Here is a 19,310-nt window from a genome sequence, read left to right on the forward strand (position 1 = left end):
CACATTCCCCTTGCTGAGATAGTAAAGATAGTGATCAATAAATACTGAAGGAACTCAGAGACCAGCGCGGGTGCGGGTCCTCACTTGCTGAGCGCCATCCCCTGGGCCCACTTTTCTTCCTCTGTACTTTGTCTCCATGTCTTATTTCTTTTCTCAGTCTCTCATCTCCACCTTGCGAGAAATAACCATGGGTGTGGAGGGGCAGGCCCCCTTCACCCAGGATTCTGGTTGTCAGCATAGCTGCCGTCTTATGGCTGAAGGGGACTGAGGCCAAGCTGGGCAAGGAGAACTCGGGGCGCAGATTGTGGAGATTACTGCGGGGAGGCCTGAGTCCCGCCACAGCCACTTCACCTGGGTTCCAACTAGCCCCTCCCTCACTCTCAGGATGTCGGACTGGCACTGTCACCATTTCTAGGCTTCCAGGGGGTCCCGGAGTCTTAGCCGTGGATCTCCCAATACCTGCAGGTCAGAGGAACACAGAGCCTGGGCCTCTAGGAGCAGACGACACAGAGCAGTGAAGACGAGACCTGGAGCTCTGGCTGCAGCAAGAGACAAAGGCCCCACCAAACCCAGAAGTCGTCCTGTTCGCTCCAGCTGCATGCATGATTTGACGGTTTCCTGCCCAGCATCCCTGATTGGATAATGCTTAAGGCTCCGCCCCTTCAGGCCCCGAGTGACAGAAGATGTCATCAGATGCTGGGCTGAGTGAAGAAAGAGTGACAGCCTAAGCTGCAGCCTTTTCAGGCAGGGCTTGGGGAAATTCTCCCTCTTCTTTACTCTCGCTTTTTGAATTTATTCAAAAGGTGAACAGAGGTATTTTGCTTTCATATTAATAATAGATAAAATATTTGTTCAAGAGAAAATCAGCTTTTACTTTGGTAATAGTGTATTTTGAATACTAAAGCTAATTTTAATAAACCTTATAAATAAATAAAATTTGTCATTTTTGACCTCTCGAGATTTACATATATATTTTGTAATCTCTTGTAATTTTTTAAATTTTTTATATTTTGTTTTTACCTATATTCTTTTTATTATTTCAATTCAAAACAACCTTTAAGTAATTTCAAACTGTTATAGGAGATAGAAAGAAATCATTTAGGGCCGGGCACAGTGACTCACGCCTGTAATCCCAAAACTTTAGGAGGCCAAGGTGGACGGATCACTTGAGGTCAGGAGTTTGAGATGAGCCTGGCCAACATGGTGAAACCCCATCTCTACCAAAAATACAAAAAATTACCCAGGCATGGTGGTGCACACCTGTAGTCCCAGCTACTCTGGAGGATGAGGCAGGAGAATCAATTGAACCCAGGAGGCAGAGGTTATGTAATGGCCCAAGGGGTTCACCTTGCCCTTTGCTTAGACAGAGCCAATTCATCAAGATGGGGAAATTTGTGGAGGAAAAGTTAAATATTAAATTTGAACTCAATTGAATGTGGACACAAACAATAGTCACCGAGTCATGGAACAAGTTGTGTGAGCCCCTTGAGGCATTCATCCAGCGCTGTTTTGGAGAAATCTCTATTTTAATCTATTCCTATACATTAGTTATTGAAAAACAATAGACAATCGCAAAAAAAGTTGACCGTCTTGTGTTTCTTGAGCCCAGTCATGAAGGGCCCTCGTGATTGGGCCTCATGCCAAACAACTCGTTACAGAAAGAGCTAGAATCCCAGACTGCACTGAAGTTTTGTGAGACCTCTCCTTGTCTGTGCACGGATGGCTGGTTGACTCTGGAGCCCAAGCTGTTGCTTCCCAGTCTGGTGGTGAACCCTCCATAGTCGGATGAGTGTGGTGTCCAACTCTGGAGCCCAGCCTGTTGCTTCCTGGTCTGGTGGTGAGTCTCCATAGTCTGGTGTGGAGGCAAATTTAAATATTAAATTTGAACTAATGGAAAGTGGACACAAACAATGGTCACCAAGTCCTGGCACAGGTTGTGTGAGCCCATTCAGGGGTTCATCCAGTGCTGTTTAGGAGAAATCTCTATTTCAATCTATTCCTATACATTCGTTATTGAGAAACAATAGACAATCACAAAAACAAGTTGACCTTTTTGTGTTCCTTGAGCCCAGTCATGAAGGGCCCTCATGACTAAGCCTCATGCCAAAAAACTTGTTACAAAAGAGCTAGGGTCCCAGACTGCGCTGAAGATTCATGAGACCGCTCCTCTTCTGTGCACAGATGAGTGGCCGACTCTGGAGCCCAGGTTGTTTCTTCCCAGTCTGGTGGTGAATCCTCCATAGCCTGGTGAGTGTAAATATATATATCTCTTTTCCATTCTCCTCTTCCCATTGTAATTTGCTTATTATATCAATCTGCTTATTATATTGATTTGCCTATTATATCATTTGCCCATTATGTCATTTGTTTATTATATCTGTGTAGGGTCCAGCCCCATAGGGTCGGTGGGTTTTTCTCCCTGTGTGCAGAGATGAGAGAGTGTAGAAATAAAGACACAAGACAAAGAGATAAAAGACAGCTGGGCCTGGGGGACCACTACCACCAAGATGTGGAGACTGGTAGTGGCCCCGAATGCCAGGTTGCACTGATATTTATTGGATACAAGACAAAGGGGCAGGGTAAGGAGTGTGAGCCATCTCCAATGATAGGTAAGGTCATATGAGTCACGTGTCCATTGGACAGGGGGCCCTTTCCTGCCTGGCAGCCGAGGCAGAGAGAGAGAGAGGTGAGAGAGAGACAGCTTATACCATTATTTCTGCATATCAGAGACTTTTAGTACTTTCACTAATTTTGCTACTGTTATCTAAAAGGCAGAGCCAGGTGTACAGGATGGAACCTGAAAGCAGACTAGGAGCGTGACCACTGAAGCACAGCATCACAGGGAGACGGTTAGGCCTCCAGACAACTGCCGGCAGGCCTGACTGATGTCAGGCCCTCCGCAAGGGTGGAGGAGTAGAGTCTTCCCTAAACTCCCGTGGGGAAAGGGAGACTCCCCTTCCCAGTCTGCTAAGTAGCGGGTGTTTTTCCTTGACACTGAGGCTACCGCTAGACCACGGTCCGCTTGGCAACGGGCATCTTCCCAGACGCTGGCGTTACCGCTAGATCAAGGAGCCCTCTGGTGGCCTTGTCTGGGCATAGCAGAAGGCTCGCACTCTTGTCTTTTGGTCACTTCTCCCTATGTCCCCTCAGCTCCTATCTCTGTATGGCCTGGTTTTTCCTAGGTTATGATTGTAGAGCGAGGATTGCTATAATACTGGAATAAAGAATAATTGCTATAAACTAATGATTAATGATATTCATATATAATCATATCTAAGACCTATATCTAGTATAACTATTCTTATTTTATATATTTTATTATGCTGGAACAGCTCGTGCCATCGGTCTCTTGCCTTGGCACCTGGGTGGCTTGCCGCCCACATATCTGCATTGCCATTTATGTGGTATAAAGCTTGTTACCCTTAAAAGTATTGTGTGTGTCTTTTCTTCTCCTCTTGCATGTTTCCCACCCAGAACATTTTTGGTGTCACAAACAGGATTTGAAAACAAAAGGTGCAGCTTTTTGGCCAGAAGGACAGGGCTGGAGGCGTGGGGACTTCCCATATGTCGGGATGGGAACTCCACCAGTTCTCCCCCATGGCAATTGAATGGTCAAGGGGAACTGGACTTTGTGAGAATTGAGAATCTAAATTAGTGCAATTTAAACATTTGACTGTGCGGGAAGTGCTGCAGGGGATTCCAGTCACCAAAGGAGATGCTGAGGGATCTCCCGGAGTGGATGGTGTTTGCTTACTGCTAATAAATTAATGTATCGAGAGGGGCTGGTTGCTACAAGATATTTTAAATTGGAAAAGAAAAATGCTAGTGTGATTTCCAGACTGGCCCTGGCCCAATGCCAGGCCTATAGCTTGACTGATCAGGCTCAAAGCTCTCAGCCTATTACTGAAAAAAGCAGCTGTCTGAATGGCTCGGTTAGGTTAAAACTGAGGAGCTAGTTTGCTGGGGCTTGGAGCAGGTAAAAACCCGGCTCCTATCTCCAGGATGGGAAATTAAACTTAGTAAAATTCAAGGACCTGCATAAACTGTAAAATTCCTTGGCATCCTATGGAATGCAGAGATATAGACCATTTTACAAAAGGCTAAGGCTAAAATATTAGAATTTGCAAACCCTACCACTTAAAAGGAGGCCCAGACATTTATTGGCTGGTTTAGATTCTGGAGACATCATATTCCCCACTTGGGTAACATTTTACAACCTCTGCATGCAGCCACTAGAAAATGCTATGACTTTCATTGGGGAGAGAAAGAGAGCATGGCTTCTGAACAAGCTAAACAAGTGGGTCAACTGGCGCTGGAGCTATGGCCCATACAGGATGGGCCAGGAGAACTGCAAGTAACTGTCCCAGATCAACATGCTAATTGGAGCCTTAGGCAGAAACAAGGTGGGAAGAGGGTACCTTTCAGGTTTTGGACCCAAAAACTGCCAGAGGCCGGAAAAGCTTATACCCCTTTCAAGAAGCAATTGTTAGCTTCTTATTGGGCTTTGCTGGAAACAGAACACCTCTGCTTCAACCATGATGTCTTTATGAGGCCCGAAATTCCTATTGTGACTTGGCTCATGAGTTCCCCCAAAACCGACCAGATAGGACATGCCCAAGAAAGTAGCATCATAAAATGGACACGGTACATACAAGACCAGGCTAAGCCAAAACCAAAGTGGGTATCACTTTTACATGAGGATGTACAAAACCTGCCAGCTCCAGAAATCTTCGAGCAAGTTCTGCAGATAGGGAAGGAAATCTCCTCACTCCCACCCAATGGGGCAAATCCTTTGAACAACTAAGCCCAGAGGATCAGAAACATGCTTGATTTACAGATGGATCCACCAAATACATTGGTGGGACCTGATGCTGGAAGGCCATGGCTTATAACCCTGTTAAAAACATAAACATTTCTGATGAAGGAAGAGGGGGGAGCAGCGAGTTAGCTGAACTAGTAGCCATCCTTCAAGCTATTCAGGAGGAAGCCAGAGGGATTTGTCACTTGTATACCAAATCTTGGTCAGTACCAAATGGTCTTACTACCTGGAAGCCCCAATGACAATGAAACAAATGGTTAATTCAGAATAAAGAGGTTTGGGGACAACAATACTTGGAAGATATCTCAATCCATCGCACACTGCCATTATCACTGTTTCACTGTTATCACTGTTTCAACAAGGTTTCACCATGTTGGCCAGGATGGTCTCGATCTCCTGATCTCGTGATTCGCCCACCTCAGCCTCCCAAAGTGCTGGGATTACAGGCATGAGCCACCAAGACGGGGAAAGAAAGAGAGATCAGACTGTTCCTGTGTCTATGTAGAAAAAGGAAGACATAAGAAACTCCATTTTGATCTGAACTAAGAAAAATTCGTCTGTCTTAAGATGCTGTTAATCTGTAACCCTAGCCCCAACCCTGTGCCCACAGAAACATGTGCTGTATTGACTCAAGAATTAATGTATTTATGGCTGTACAGGATGCGCTTTGTTAAAAATGTCTTTGCAGACAGTATGCTTGGTAAAAGTCATCACCATTCTCCAGTCTCAAGTACCCAGGGACACAATGCACTGTGGAAGGCCGCAGGGACCTCTGCCCAAGAAAGCCTGCGTATTGTCCAAGGTTTCTCCCCACTGAGACAGCCTGAGATATGGCCTCATGGGAAGGGAAAGACCTTACAGCTCCCCAGCCTGACACCCATAAAGGGTCCGAGCTGAGGAGGATTAGGGAAAGAGGAAGGCTTCTTTGCAGTTGAGATAAGAGGAAGGCATCTGTCTCCTGCTCATCACTGGGAATGGAATGTCTCGGTGTAAAACCCGATCGTACATTCTATTTACTGAGATAAGAGAAAACCCCCTTATGGCTGGAGGTGAGACATGCTGGCGACAATACTGCTCTTTACTACACTGAGATGTTTGTGTAAAGTCAAACATAAATCGTCCTACGTGCACATCAAGGCACAGCACCTTTCCTTAAACTTATTTATGACACAAAGTCCTTTGCTCACATGTTTTCCTGCTGACCCTCTCCCCACCATTACCCTGTAGTCATACCACATCCCCCTCACTGAGATGAAAGAGATAGTGATCAATAAATACCGAGGGAACTCAGAGACCAGTGCTGGGTGTGGGTCCTCCGTATGCTGAGTGCCGGTCCTCTGGGTCCACTTTTCTTCCTCTATACTTTGTCTCTGTGTCTTATTTCTTTTCTCAGTCTCTCATCTCCACCTTGAGAGAAATATCCACAGGTGTGGAGGGGCAGGCCCCCTTCACCACCATGTGCAGACCTGTTTTCCATGTTGATGCTCGTGCATCTCTGCTTTCTCTTGACAGAATATTTAATCAGCAGGAAGAAAAACAGGCCACAATTTCCACCATAACGGTAAATTTGAATGCGGATGAATGGAATACAATGTGTTCAAGCCTTGCAATGAGAGGCATTATAGTGTATGGTGGTATAATTGATAGTGATTACCGGGGAGAGTTAAAGGTCATTTTATACAATAACACTCTAGATTCTTTTGCTATAAAACCAGATGCTGGTTACGCAATTTTTAGTGGTACCTTGTCAACAATTAACTCCTGAGGAAATCTCTGCCCCAACAGAGACTACATACAGAACTGGTGGATTCAGATACCCTGGTACAGGTAGCTTAAATCCTGGAGCTAAAATATAGGTACAGCGTCCATCACATCCTGACCCTAAGGCTGGTGAACTTGTAGCTATGAAAACAGAAAATGAAGGCATAGTACAATTTCCTAAAGATGAAAAATAATATCATGTTCCACTCCATTTTTGTTATTACAGGGAATAACCTATCTACTAATGGTCAGCACCTGTGTCTTTGTGTCTGAGGCCAAGAATAAATTCATCACCTGGGTAGCCACCGCTGCGACTGAAGCCATCCACAGTCAATGTTGGCTATATGTTGAGTTACCGGAGGCTGCCTGGAATGGGCTGTCTTGGAGAATCGTCCCTGACAACATTTCTGAATGGCTATGTCGTTACCAATGGGGCCACAACAACAACACTTGTAATCCAACCTGGACTTCCTTTCACCACACTAAGCAATCTATCTTTGCCAAGTCAGACAAAAGATGAACACCCTGACCTTGCATCAAAAATCTTGATATCTTGCCCAATAATCCTGGAACAATATATATTGAAAACCTGCTGTGCTGGTGGCTGGATTCCATACAGGCTTCACTTTGTCTGGAGGCCTTAAATGGCTCCTCTAATGTTTCTCTGGGGTTTCTTCAGACAATTGTCAAAACATACTCCAAATCAACAACACTGCCCCCAATGAACCACAATCTCTTTTTTATTTTAATAACACATTAGTACACTATGACAACAGTAGCTCCATTGCTGTCCCCTGGGGGGCCCTCTGGGTATGCAGATCCTGTGGGTTGCAATACCTGTCCCTGCATTGGATGGGAAGATGCACTTGGGGGTGGCCATTAATTCCATTCACCATCCAGGATAATATTCCCCTCCCCAGTAATCTAGATGCTTACAAACACCACTGGTTACAAATGCGCTGGACTCCCTGGTGGTGGTACCCTATCACAGTATTCTCCCCTGCCGCTGGTACATTCCTCCTTCACCAACAAATTAAAAGATTTACCTTACATGTAGAAAAAGCTCTTAATGATAGTAGCACTGAACTTGTGTTGTTATCAGATGAATTTGCTCAGCTGCATACTGTTGTGTTGCAAAATCAAATGACATTAAATATGCTTACTGCAACCCAAGGAGGGGTTTGCATGTTACTGCATACTGAATGTTGTGTGTAATATCTCTGGTAATTCTCACAATACGACTCTCCTTGGAAAGCCATGCTGAGTGTGGTTTTTATTAATTGTGCTTTTAATTCTCCTGTGCTTACCCTGTATCTGTCATCTATATCAATTATGCTTTCCCCATGTATCTGAGAGGGTATTTTCCTACAGTTGAGTATCCAATTGAGGCCAAATGTGGAGGAAAAGTTAAATATTAAATTTGAACTAAATTGAACATGGACACAAACAATGGTCACCAAGTCCTGGCACAGGTTGTGTGAACCCCTTGAGGCATTCATCCAGTGCTGTTTCAGAAAAAGTCTCTATTTCAATCTATTCCTATACGTTAGTTATTGAAAAACAATAGACAATCACAAAAACAAGTTGACCTTTTTGTGTTCCTTAAGCCCAGTCACAAAGGGCCCTTGTGACTGGGCCTCATGCCAAACAACTTGTTACAAAAACAGCTAGGGTCCAAGAGCACACCAAGGCTTCGAGAGACCTCTCCTTATTTGTGCATGGACGGGTGACTGCCTCTGGAGCCCAGGCTGTTGCTTCCTGCTGTGGTGACAAATCCTCCATAGTCTGGTGAGTGCGGTGTCTGACTCTGGAGCCCAGGCCGTCACTTCCCTGTCTGGTGATGAATCCTCCATAGTCTGATGAGTGTAAATATATATACATGTTTATTCCCTTCTCCCCTTCCCATTGCAATTTGCTTATTATATCAATTTGCTTATTATATGTGCATTGCCATTTACATGGAATAAAGCTTGTTTACCCTTAACGATATTGTGTGTCTTTTCTTCTCCCCTCATACATTTCCTGCACAGAACACCGTATTTCTCAGAGGCTTTGTTTGTTCCTTTTAATTCTTTTTTCTGTAAACTTGTCTGCATGCCTCATTTCGGCTAGGTGGTTTTCAAACTCTGACATCCTTTCTTCTACTTGGTCAATTCAGCTATTTATACTTTTGTATGCTTCACGAAGTTTTTGTACTGTGTTTTTCAGCTCCATCAGATCATTTATGTTCCTCTTTAAACTGGTTATTCTGTTTAGCAGTCCCTTTAACCTTTTATCAAAGTTCTTAGCTTCTTTGCATTGGGTTAGAACATCTTTCTTTAGCTCAGCGGAGTGTGTTGTTACACATCTTCTGAAGCCTACTTCTGTCAATTCATGCATCTCATCCTCTGTCCAGTTCTGCACCCTTGCTGAAGAGACATTGTGATCATTTGGAGGAGAAGAAGCACTCTGGCCTTTCAGGGGTTTTTGTTGATTCTTTCTCATCTTCATGAGTTTGTCTAGTTTCCATCTTTGAGACTGCTGATGCTTGGATGAGTATTTGTTTTGTTTTGTTTTGAGATAGAGTCTCACTCTGTCACCCAGTATGGAGTGCAGTGGCACGATCTTGGCTCACTGCAACCTCTGCCTCCCAGGTTCAAGTGATTCTCATGTCTCAGGTTCCCAAGTAGCTGGGACTACAGGCATGCACCACCACGGCAGTCTAAGTTTTGCATTTTTTAGTATAGACAGGGTTTCACTATGTTGGTCAGGCTGGTCTTGAATTCCTGACCTCAAGCAATCTGCCTGCCTCAGTCTCCCAAAGTGTTGGGATTACTGGTGTGAGCCACCATGCCCAGCCTTGGGTGGGGTTTTTGTGGGTACTTTTTATTGTTGATGCTGTTGTTGTTTCTTTCTGTTTGTTTGTTTTTCTTTCAATTGTCAGGTCCCTCTTCGGTAGTGCTGCTGCAGTTTGCTGGGGGGTCACTTCAGGCCCTATTCATCTGGTTCACTCCTGTGCCAGGAGATGTCACTCAAGAAGGTTCCAGAACAATGAAGAAGGGTGCCTGCTCCTTTCTCTGGGATCTCTAACCTCAAGAGGCACCAACCTGATGCCAGTAGGATCACTCCTGTATAGAGTGTCTGACAACCCCTGTTGAAGGGTCACACCCAGTTGGGTGGCACGGGGAGCTGAACCCATTAAATGAAGCACTTTGACTGTTCCTTGGTGGAGGAGGGGCTTTTTGCTGGGGAAAATCCCACTCGTCTGGGCTGCCTGAATTCCTCAGAGCAAGCAGGAGGAAAGGCCAAGTCTGCTGATTCACAGAGGATGCAGCCTTTTCTCCCCCTAGGGGCTCAGGCCCAGGGAGATCACAGTTCTGTCCCTGAGCCCCTGGCTGGAGATGTTGGAGTTCCTGGAGGGAGGCCCTGCCCAGTGAGGAGGGATGGGTCAGGGTCAGGCCTGAAGAGACATTCTGGCTGAAGTCAGCCACAGCTGGTGTGTTGGGCTGTGGGGGACACCTCTTGAGACCAAGCTGTCTAGCATCCCTGGCTTTAGCATGGGAAAAGTGCAGCTGGGAGCTATAGATAATGGCTGCCACCTTTCCCCACTCAGGGATCTTAGCCTGTTAGGCAGTTGTGAGTCCCAGTGCTGGCTGCTGTCCCTCCCCCAAGGAGCTCAAACAGCTTAAACAGCAGCCAGCCACAGCTGTGGTGCCGGTCGCCCCTCCACTGGGAACTTAGCAGGCTTAAGCAGATTCTAGCTGAGAGGCTGTTGAGAATCTGCTCAGCTCCAGGGTTGTGTCAGGCATAGTAAGTTCCTCTTCAAAGGGTAACTTCCTTGTTCTTTGTTCTGGAAATCAACTTCCTTGTACCTTCCTGCTCCTAGCTACCTGCTCTTCCTGCCAGTAAACAACTCTTCCAGACAGTTCCAATCTGTAACCCACATCTTTTCTTATTTGGAAGAAGTCCTCCTCACTCTTAGTTACCTGTTCTGTAAACAAACTTCCTGCCTTTCTCTATTTAAATTAGCCAATCCAGTTAGTTTAGATTGTGCACTCTGACTCCAGCCAATGGGGACAGGACACAGAAGTAGGGACTGCATTAGGGATAAAAACCCCTTCCCTCTTGTATGGTGTGCTCTCACAACAGCCAGAGACATGAGCAGCCCCTTCTGCAGAAGTAAATTTGCCTTGCTGAGAAATTCCTTGTTTGAGTGCTCATTTTCTTTGTGACTCCAAGCTGTTGTTTCCAACTGTTGGAACCTTAGGCTCCAGTGGCATGGGTTCACAAGTTGAATCTTCTAATCCATGGGATTCACAGTTCCATAGAAAAAGCACAGTTTCCCGGACTGGGTAGCATGCTAACTCACTGCCCCCCTTGGCTGGGGTTGGGGGCTCCCCAGCCCCATTTGGCTGTCAGGTGGGTTGCCATACCACACTGCTTTTCCTTCCTCTCCATGGGTCATGCTAGCCACCTAGTCAGTTCTGATGAGAGAAACTGGATACCTCAGGTGTCAGTGCAGGATTCACATGCTATTATGGTTCTTTTCTATGGGATGCTGCTTCTAGTCAGCCATCTTGGCCCCACCCCCACCAACTTTTCTTTGAATGTCTGATAGAGTTCAGCAGTGAATTCATCTGGTTCTGAACTTTTGTTTTTGCTTGGCAATTTGTTAAATTATTATTTCAATCTCACTGCCTGTTATTAGTCTGTTCAGAGTTTGTTTTTTTAATCTAGGAGGATTGCACATTTCCAGGAATTTATTCATCTCCTTTAGATTTTCTAGTTTTTGCATGTAAATGTGTTCACAGTAGCCCTGAATGTGATCTTTTGTATTTCTGTGGCATCGGTTGCAATATCTTCCATTTCATTTCTAATGGAGCTTATTTGGATCTTCTCTCTTCTTTTCTTGGTTAATGCTGTTAATGGCCTATGAATTTTATTTATCTTTTCTAAGAGTTAGCTTTTCATTTCATTTATCTTTTGTACTTTGTTTGTTTCAGTTCATTTAGTTCTGGTCTTTCTTTTCTTCTGCTAGGTTTGGGTTTGACTTGTTCTTGTTTCTCCAGTTCCTTGAGGTGTTATCTTAGATTGTCTACTTATGCTCTTTCAGACTTTTTGATGTAGGCACTTGATACTATGAACTTTCCTTTTAGCACTGCTTTTGCTGTATCCCAGATGTTTTGATAGGTTGTGTCATTATTATCTTTCAGTTCAAAGAATTTTTAATTTCTATCTTGATTTCATCCAACGATCATTCAAAAATGTTTTTTCCAAAATTTATTTAATTTTCATGTATTTGCAGGTTTTGATGGTTCATTTGGAGTTGATTTTCAATTTTATTCCAGTGTAGTCTGAGAGAGTAGTTGATATGGTTTTGATTGTCTTAAATTTATTGAGACTTGTTTTGTGGCCTATCATATGTCTATCTTGGAGAATGTTCCATGTGCTGATGAATTAAATGTATATTCTGAAGTTGTTGGGTAGAATGTTCTGTAAATATTTGTCAAGTCCATTTGTTCTAGGGTATAGCTTAAGTCCATTTTTTTTTGTTATTGTTGACTTTCTGTCTTGATGACTTGTCTAGTGTTGTCAGTAGAGTATTGCAGTCCCCCCTTATAACTGTATTGCCATCTATGTAATTTCTTAGGTCTAGTAGTAATTGTTCTATAAATTTAGGAGCTCCAGTGTTAGGTGCATACATGTTTAGAATTGTGATATTTTCCTGTTGGAATAGTTTCTTTATCATTACATAATGTCCCTCTTTGTCTTTTTCCTTTTGACTGTTTTTGCTTTAAAGTCTGTTTTGTCTAATGTAAGAATGGCTACTACTGCTTTCTTTTGGGGTATATTTGCATGGAATATATTTTTCTAACCCTTTACCTTAAGTTTAAGTGAGTCGCTATGTGTTGGGTGAGCCTGTTGAAGACAGTAGATATTTGGTTGGTAAACTCTTATCCATTTTGCTATTCTGCATCTTTTAACTGGAGGATTTAGGCCATTTACATTCACCATTAGTATTGAGATGTGAAGGACTATTCTATTCATTGTGCTAGTCATTGCCTGAATACTTTCTTTATTGTGTTATTGTTTTATAGGCCTTGTGAGATTTATGCCTTAAGGACGTTCTATTTCATTGTATTTTGAGGTTTTGTTTCAAGATTTAGAACTCCTTTTAGCAGTTCTTATAGTAGTGGCTTGGTAGTGGTGAATTCTCTAAGCATTTGTTTGTCTGAAAAAGACTGTATCTTTCCTTCATTTATGAAGTTTAGTTTCACTGGATACAAAATTTTTGGCTGATACTTGTTCTGTTTAAGGAGGCTAGACAGAGGACCCCAATTGCTTCTAGCTTGTAGGGTTTCTGCTGAGAAATCTGCTTTTATCTGATATGTCTTTCTTTATAGGTTATCTGATGCTTTTGTCTCACAGCTCTTAAAAATCTCTTCTTCATATTGACTTCAGATAACCTGATGACTATGAGCCTAGGTGACGATTTTTTGTGATGAATTTCCTTGGTGTTCTTTGAGCTTCTTGTATTTGGGTGTCTAGATCTCTAGCAAGGCCAGGAAAGTTTTTCTCAATTATTCCCTTAAATAAGTTTTCCAAACTTTTAGATTTCTCTTCTACCTTGGGAACACCAATTATTGTTAGATTTTATTGTTTAACATAATTCCAAGCTTCTTGGAGGCTTAGCTCATTTTTAAATTCTTTTTTGTTTGTCTTTGTTAGATTGGAATATTCAAAAGCCTTGTCTTTGAGGTCTGAAGTTCTTTCTTTTACTTGTTTGGTTCTATTGTTGTAATTTCCCACTATAATTTGCATTTCTTTAAGTGTGCCTTTCATTTCCAGAAGTCGTGATTGTTTTCTATTTATGCTATCTATTTCTCTGGAGATTTTTTTCATCCATATCCCGTATTTTTAAAAAATTTCATTAAGTTAGTATTCACCTTTCTGTGTTGTCTCTTTAAGTGGCTTAATAATGGAATTTATGAATTCTTTCTCTGGCAATTCAGGGATTTTTTTCTTGGTTTGGATCCACTGCTAGTGAGCTTGTGTGGTCTTTTGAAGGTGTTAAAAAAAATTCTTGCTTTTGGCCAAGCATGGTGGCTCACGCCTGTAATCCCAGCACTTTGGGAGGCTGAGGTGGGTGGATCATGAGGTCAGGAGATCGAGACCATCCTGGCTATCATGGTGAAACCCCATGTCTGCTAAAAAAACAAAAAGCTAGCCAGGTGTTGTGGTGGGTACCTGTAGTCCCAGCTACTTGAGAGGCTGAGGAAGGAGAATGGCATGAACCTGGGAGGCGGAGCTTGCAGTGAGCTGAGATCGTGCCACTGCACTCTAGCCTGGAAGACAGAGTGAGACTCTGTCAAAAAAAAAAAAAAATCTTGCTTTTTTATATTACCAGAATTTTGTTTTGGTTCCTTCTCATTTGGGTAGTCTATGTCAGAAGTAAGACCTGAGGCTCAAGGCTGCTGTTCAGATTCTTTTGTTTCATGGGGTGATCCCTTGATGTGATGGTCTCCCCTTTTCCCTTGGGATGGGGCTTCCTGAGAGTCAGACTGCAAGGATTGTTATTACTCTTCTGGGTTTAACCACCCAGTGGAGCTACTGGGCTCTGGGTTGTTACTGGGGAGTATCTGCAAAGAGTCCTATGATGTGATCTGTCTTCAGGTTTCTCAGCCATGGATAATACCACCTGCTCTGGTAGAGGTAGCAGGAGAGTGAAGTGGACTCTGTGAGGGTCCTTGGTTGTAATTCAGTTTAGTGCACTGGTTTTTTTGAATGCAGGTTGTTCTAGCAGTGAAGTTGTCACATGGACAGACTGAAGACTTCTGTGTAGCCAGAATGTTACAATGTTACAGGTGGAATTAGCTGTTGTTTTCTCCTTTATTGGAGTGGGTTTTTTTTTTTTTGAGATGGAGTTTCACTCTTGTTGACCAGGCTGGAGTGCAATGACGCGACCTTGGCTCACTGCAACCTTGGCCTCTCGGGTTCAAGTGATTCTCCTGCCTCAGGCTTCTGAGTAGCTGGGATTACAGGCATGTTCCACCATGCCTGGTTAATTTTACTTTTTTAGTAGAGAGGGGGTTTCTCCATTTTTGTCAGGCTGTTCTCAAACTCCTGACCTCAGGTGATCCACCCACCTCAGCCTCCCATAGTGCTGTAATTACAGGTGTAAGCCACCCCACCTGGCAGGGGTCATTATTTTGTGAGTTACTGTAATGGCTTGAGTTCGTTGGCCTCCAACCTTGAGATGGCAGCTTTAAGACAGCATCAGCTGTGGTAATATGGGGGTACGCAAGCTTGCCACCTGGTCACCTGGATAAGTATTCATGTTTTTCAGGCGATGAGTGGGAACATAGAGCTCCCAAGAGAGTATGTCTTTTGTCCTCAGCTACCTGGGTGGGTAGAGTAAGGCCATCAGGTGAGGGCAGGGTTAGACATGTCTGAGCTCAGACTCTCCTTGGGTGGGGCTTGCTGCAGCTGCTGTGGGTTTGGGAGTATGGTTCTCAGGCCAATGGAGTTATGTTTCCAGGGGAATTATGGCTGCCTCTGCTGTATCATACAGGTCAGGATGGAAGTGAAGGAAAGCCAGCAGTGACAGGCCTCACTCAGCTCCCATGAAGCCAGAAAGGCCAGTTTCACTCACACCCTACCCCACCAACAGCACCAAGTTTATATCCAGGAGGTGAGCAGTACTGAGATCTTGCCCCAGGCTATAAGCCTCCCCATTGAGAAAGCAAACTGGGCTTTAAGGCCCCACCCCTCACCACCTGCCATGGCTTCTGTGCCCATATCTGTGCTTCCCATTCATTGTCCCCTCACCGATTCTGCCACAGAAAATTCACACTAGGTCAAAACTATTACAAAGTTCAGCTGCCAGTTTGCTTCTCCCTGTGGTTCTTCCCCAATTCCACTGGCAGCCCATCCCAAGGACCCCTGTGAGATAAAGTCAGAAATGGCTTCCCTGAGGACCAAGAGTGCCTGTAGGGCTCTTCCCACTGCTTCTTCTACTTTTATATTTTGCTTGGCTCTCTAAGTTCATTTTGGCTCTAGGTAAGGTTAAATGCTTCTCTGGTGATCTGGATTTTCAGGTTTTGAGTATGCATGTGAATGTTCCCCTTGTCACACTTTGGGCACTTGCGGTTTTTCAGTAGTCTTGCAGAGGTTGCAGTGGCAAGCCACTTCTGTCAAACAGTCTGTGCATTCTTTTGGTTTTCCTGGTATGTTCCTGTGGTAGTTCTTGGAGCAAAAGTTCATGATGAGAGTCTCCACATGCTGTTCTGTCCATCCGAGTGGGAGATACAAGTTAGTCCTGTCTCCTGGCCACCATTTTTTCTTTTTGCCTTTTGAGAGAAAGATATTGATTGACTCTTCATCAGAGATTTAAAAAAACTGTTAAGTAGGGCTTCTCTCTTCTTTTCTTTTTTTCTTTTTTTTTTTTTTGGCCAAGGAGTTTTATTCTTGTTGTCCAGGCTGGAGTGCAATGGTGTGATCTCGGCTCACTGCAACCTCTGCCTCCCAGATCAAAGCAATTCTCCTGTCTCAGCCTCGTGAGTAGCTGGGATTACAGGCATTTTGTATTTTTAGTAGAGACAGTGTTTCACCATGTTAGTCAGGCTGGTATCGAACTCTCGACCTCAGGTGATCCACCTGCCTGGGCCTCCCAAAGTGCTGGGATTACAGGTGTGAGCCACTGCACCTGGCTCTCTCTCTTTATTGTTTTAAACAGAACTCTAATTTTTCTTCAGGCCACTGATTTAGTTTCTTATTATACATTTATTTATTTATCTGTTTCTTATTGCCTGTGCCCGCAACTAGACCAATTGCAAAAAATTCAACTGCAGAAATATAAGGTAAGTTTTTCATGGATGATTAATCATTAACTATAAATACACAAAAATTTTACGTACACATTTATCTGAGCTGCCCTCATATGGCCTTCTACAGAATGCTTGAAGTTAGATTAAAAATAATCTACAGATAAACATTCACTGATAGAATGCTTGAAGTTGAAGCCTACTAGTGAAAATGTTGTTCCTTTCTCACCAGAAATGAAGTAGATACATTTATTTCTTGACTTGCTATTATGCTTCATTAGTATGCGTTTATTTTTATCCAGTACCACGCTGTTTGCTTACTGTAGCTTTTTTTTTTTTGGAGACAAGTTCTCATTCTGTTGCCCAGGGTGGAGTGCAGTGGCTTGATCATGGCTCACTGAGGCCTTGACCTCACAGGATCAAGGGATCCTCCTACCTCAGTGTCTCAAGCAGCTGAGACTACGGGTTTGTGCCATTATTCCCTGCTAATTTTTGTATTTTTTGTAGAGATGGTGTTTTGCTATGTTGCCAAGGCTGGTCTAAAACTCCTGGGCTCAAGCAACCCACTTGGCCTCCCAAAGTACTGGGATCACAGGTGTGAGCCACTGCACCTGGCCTTACTGTAGCTTTGTAATATATTCAGAGACCAGGTAGTGTGATACCGCCAGCTTTGTTCTTTTTCCTCAAGATTGCTTAGGCTATTCTGGGTCTTTCATGAATTGATAAAGATTTGTGAATTACTTTTTAATTCTGTAAAAAATATAATTGGAATTTTTATAAGGATTGCATTAAATCTGTAGATCAGATTGTGTAGTATGGACATTTTGACAATATTAATTCTTTCCATTTGTGAGCATGGTGTATCTTTTAATTTTTTAGTGTCTTCAATTTATTTTATTAATGTTTTAGAGTTTTTAGTGTATGGATCTTTTACCTCTTTGAATAAATTTATTTATGTGTATTTTATTCTTTTTGATGCTTTTGTAAATGAGATTTTAATCTCAATCCTTGTCTACACATCTATTCAACTTTAACAGCTTTAGAGATTAAACCAAATACATGTGGCAATGCAGGAGAGGAAAGAAACCCAAAGTTTTATAGTTTTGTAAAATACAGGTGCTCAATTTAGCATCCTGTGTTATGCCCTGGGGTGCCAAGCATTGCATTAAGCTCAAATTTAAGCTCAAATTGACTTACTCTTTGGAACAACCCAAAGATAGAGGAATTCATCATCCTTATTTTACATAGGCAGAGATGGCCAGGCGCTGTGGCTCATGCCTGTAATCCCAGCATTTTGGGCGGCTGAGGCAGGTGGGTCACGAGGTCAAGAGCCCGAGACCAGCCTGACCAACATGGTGAAACCCCGTCTCTACTAAAAATGCAAAAATTAGCTGGGTGTGGTGGCGGGCGCGTGTAATCCCAGCTACTCAGGAGGCTGAGGCAGGAGAATTGCTTGAACCCGGGAGGCGAAGGTTGTGGTGAGCCGAGATTGCACCACGGCACTCCAGCCTGGGTGACAGAGTGAGACTCCATCTCAACAAAAAAAAAAAAAAAAAAAAAAAAAACATAGGCGGAGTTGGCTGCATAGAGAGAATAAATAAATATACACAATCGCATGGCTGGTACATGGTAAACTGGAACTTCTAGTACAGGCCATCTGATCCTGAACGTTGAATGGGCTGGGAAGCTTCTTACCTTCTGCCTATGAAAAAACCAGAGATGCCAGAGAGTGCCATTTGAGTCTTTGGTGAATAGGTGAAAACTTCAAATATTGATAATCAGGAGGAAGGAGTTAGATTGACCCAATACTTGATGGAACACTTATTTTTAACTTAATGGAACCATAAAAGGGCTTATAACACTTGGGGCTTTAAGTTCATCAATTAAGGCAGAATTTCTATGAAGTATGCTTTTCCCTAAAAAATGTATTTAGCCATTGATAACTCTATGTAGCTCTGTGAAATATGTGCTTATTAGACAGATCAGGTGTTTTGGCTAAGAATAAGATGAGTAACTGTGCTTTAAAAATATATATTTATAAATAATTTTAATCTTGAATATTTAATAACCATTAACTACTGTTTGAATATGTCTTTGTCCAAAACATATATATGTCTATATACATTCTAGATAATACATAATATGTATATATATAATACATACATACATATATAATCATATGTAATATAACTCTACCTTCTGTGGCTATTATGAGCTTCATTGGTCACCAGCTCCAGGATATGGGCCATCAGATACTCAAGAGTGGCAGCAAGAAACATAAGCATGGAAGAGTCCAGGCACTGGACACAGCAGATCTCCCACAAGAGGTGTCCAGACATATCATGGAGAACTGTAGTTCTGCTCTTGCTAAGAGTGTAAAGTCTGTTTTTTTGTTCTTGTTGAGATGGAGTTTCGCTCTGTCACCCAGGCTGGAGTGCAGTGGCATGATCTCAGCTCACTGCAACCTCTGCCTCCTGGGTTCAAGCAATTCTCCTCGCTCAGCCTCCTGAGTAGGTGGGATTACAGGCATGCGCCACCACATCCAGCTAATTTTTGTATTTTTAGTAGAGACGGGGTTTCACTATGTTGGTCAGGCTTGTCTTGAACTCCTGACCTCATAATCCACCCACCTCACCTGCACAAAGTGCTGGGACTATAGGCATGAGCCACCGTGCCTGGCCTGAAGTCTGCTTTTTATGTCTAACAGAGCTTCAAAGTCTTCTTATCCTAGACATGGGCTTTTTTGAATGGTATAGTTTAGATATAGTTTGTCCTTGAAAAAGACTCACGTTGAAATTTGATCCCCAATGTGGCAATGTTGGGAGGGGGGCCTCATGTGAGATTTTAGGTCATAAATAGATTAATGCTCTCCTGCAGAGGTGAGTTCTCACTCTCAAAGTTTCCAGCAAGAATAGATTTTTAAAAAT

At 43.2% G+C, this 19,310-nt stretch overlaps 1 long non-coding RNA gene across 1 annotated transcript; it reads left to right on the forward strand.

Annotated features, from left to right (window-relative positions):
• Positions 1-1,159: 1,159 nt before the first annotated feature.
• On the forward strand, positions 1,160-8,563 carry LOC129051934 (uncharacterized). Its single transcript, XR_008516502.2, has 3 exons — positions 1,160-1,837; positions 2,182-2,247; positions 6,807-8,563. It is a non-coding gene; the product is annotated as an uncharacterized LOC129051934 (long non-coding RNA).
• Positions 8,564-19,310: the final 10,747 nt, after the last annotated feature.

The sequence above is a fragment of the Pongo abelii genome, chromosome 20 (genome assembly GCF_028885655.2).
Source record: "Pongo abelii isolate AG06213 chromosome 20, NHGRI_mPonAbe1-v2.0_pri, whole genome shotgun sequence".
Lineage (NCBI taxonomy): Eukaryota > Metazoa > Chordata > Mammalia > Primates > Hominidae > Pongo > Pongo abelii.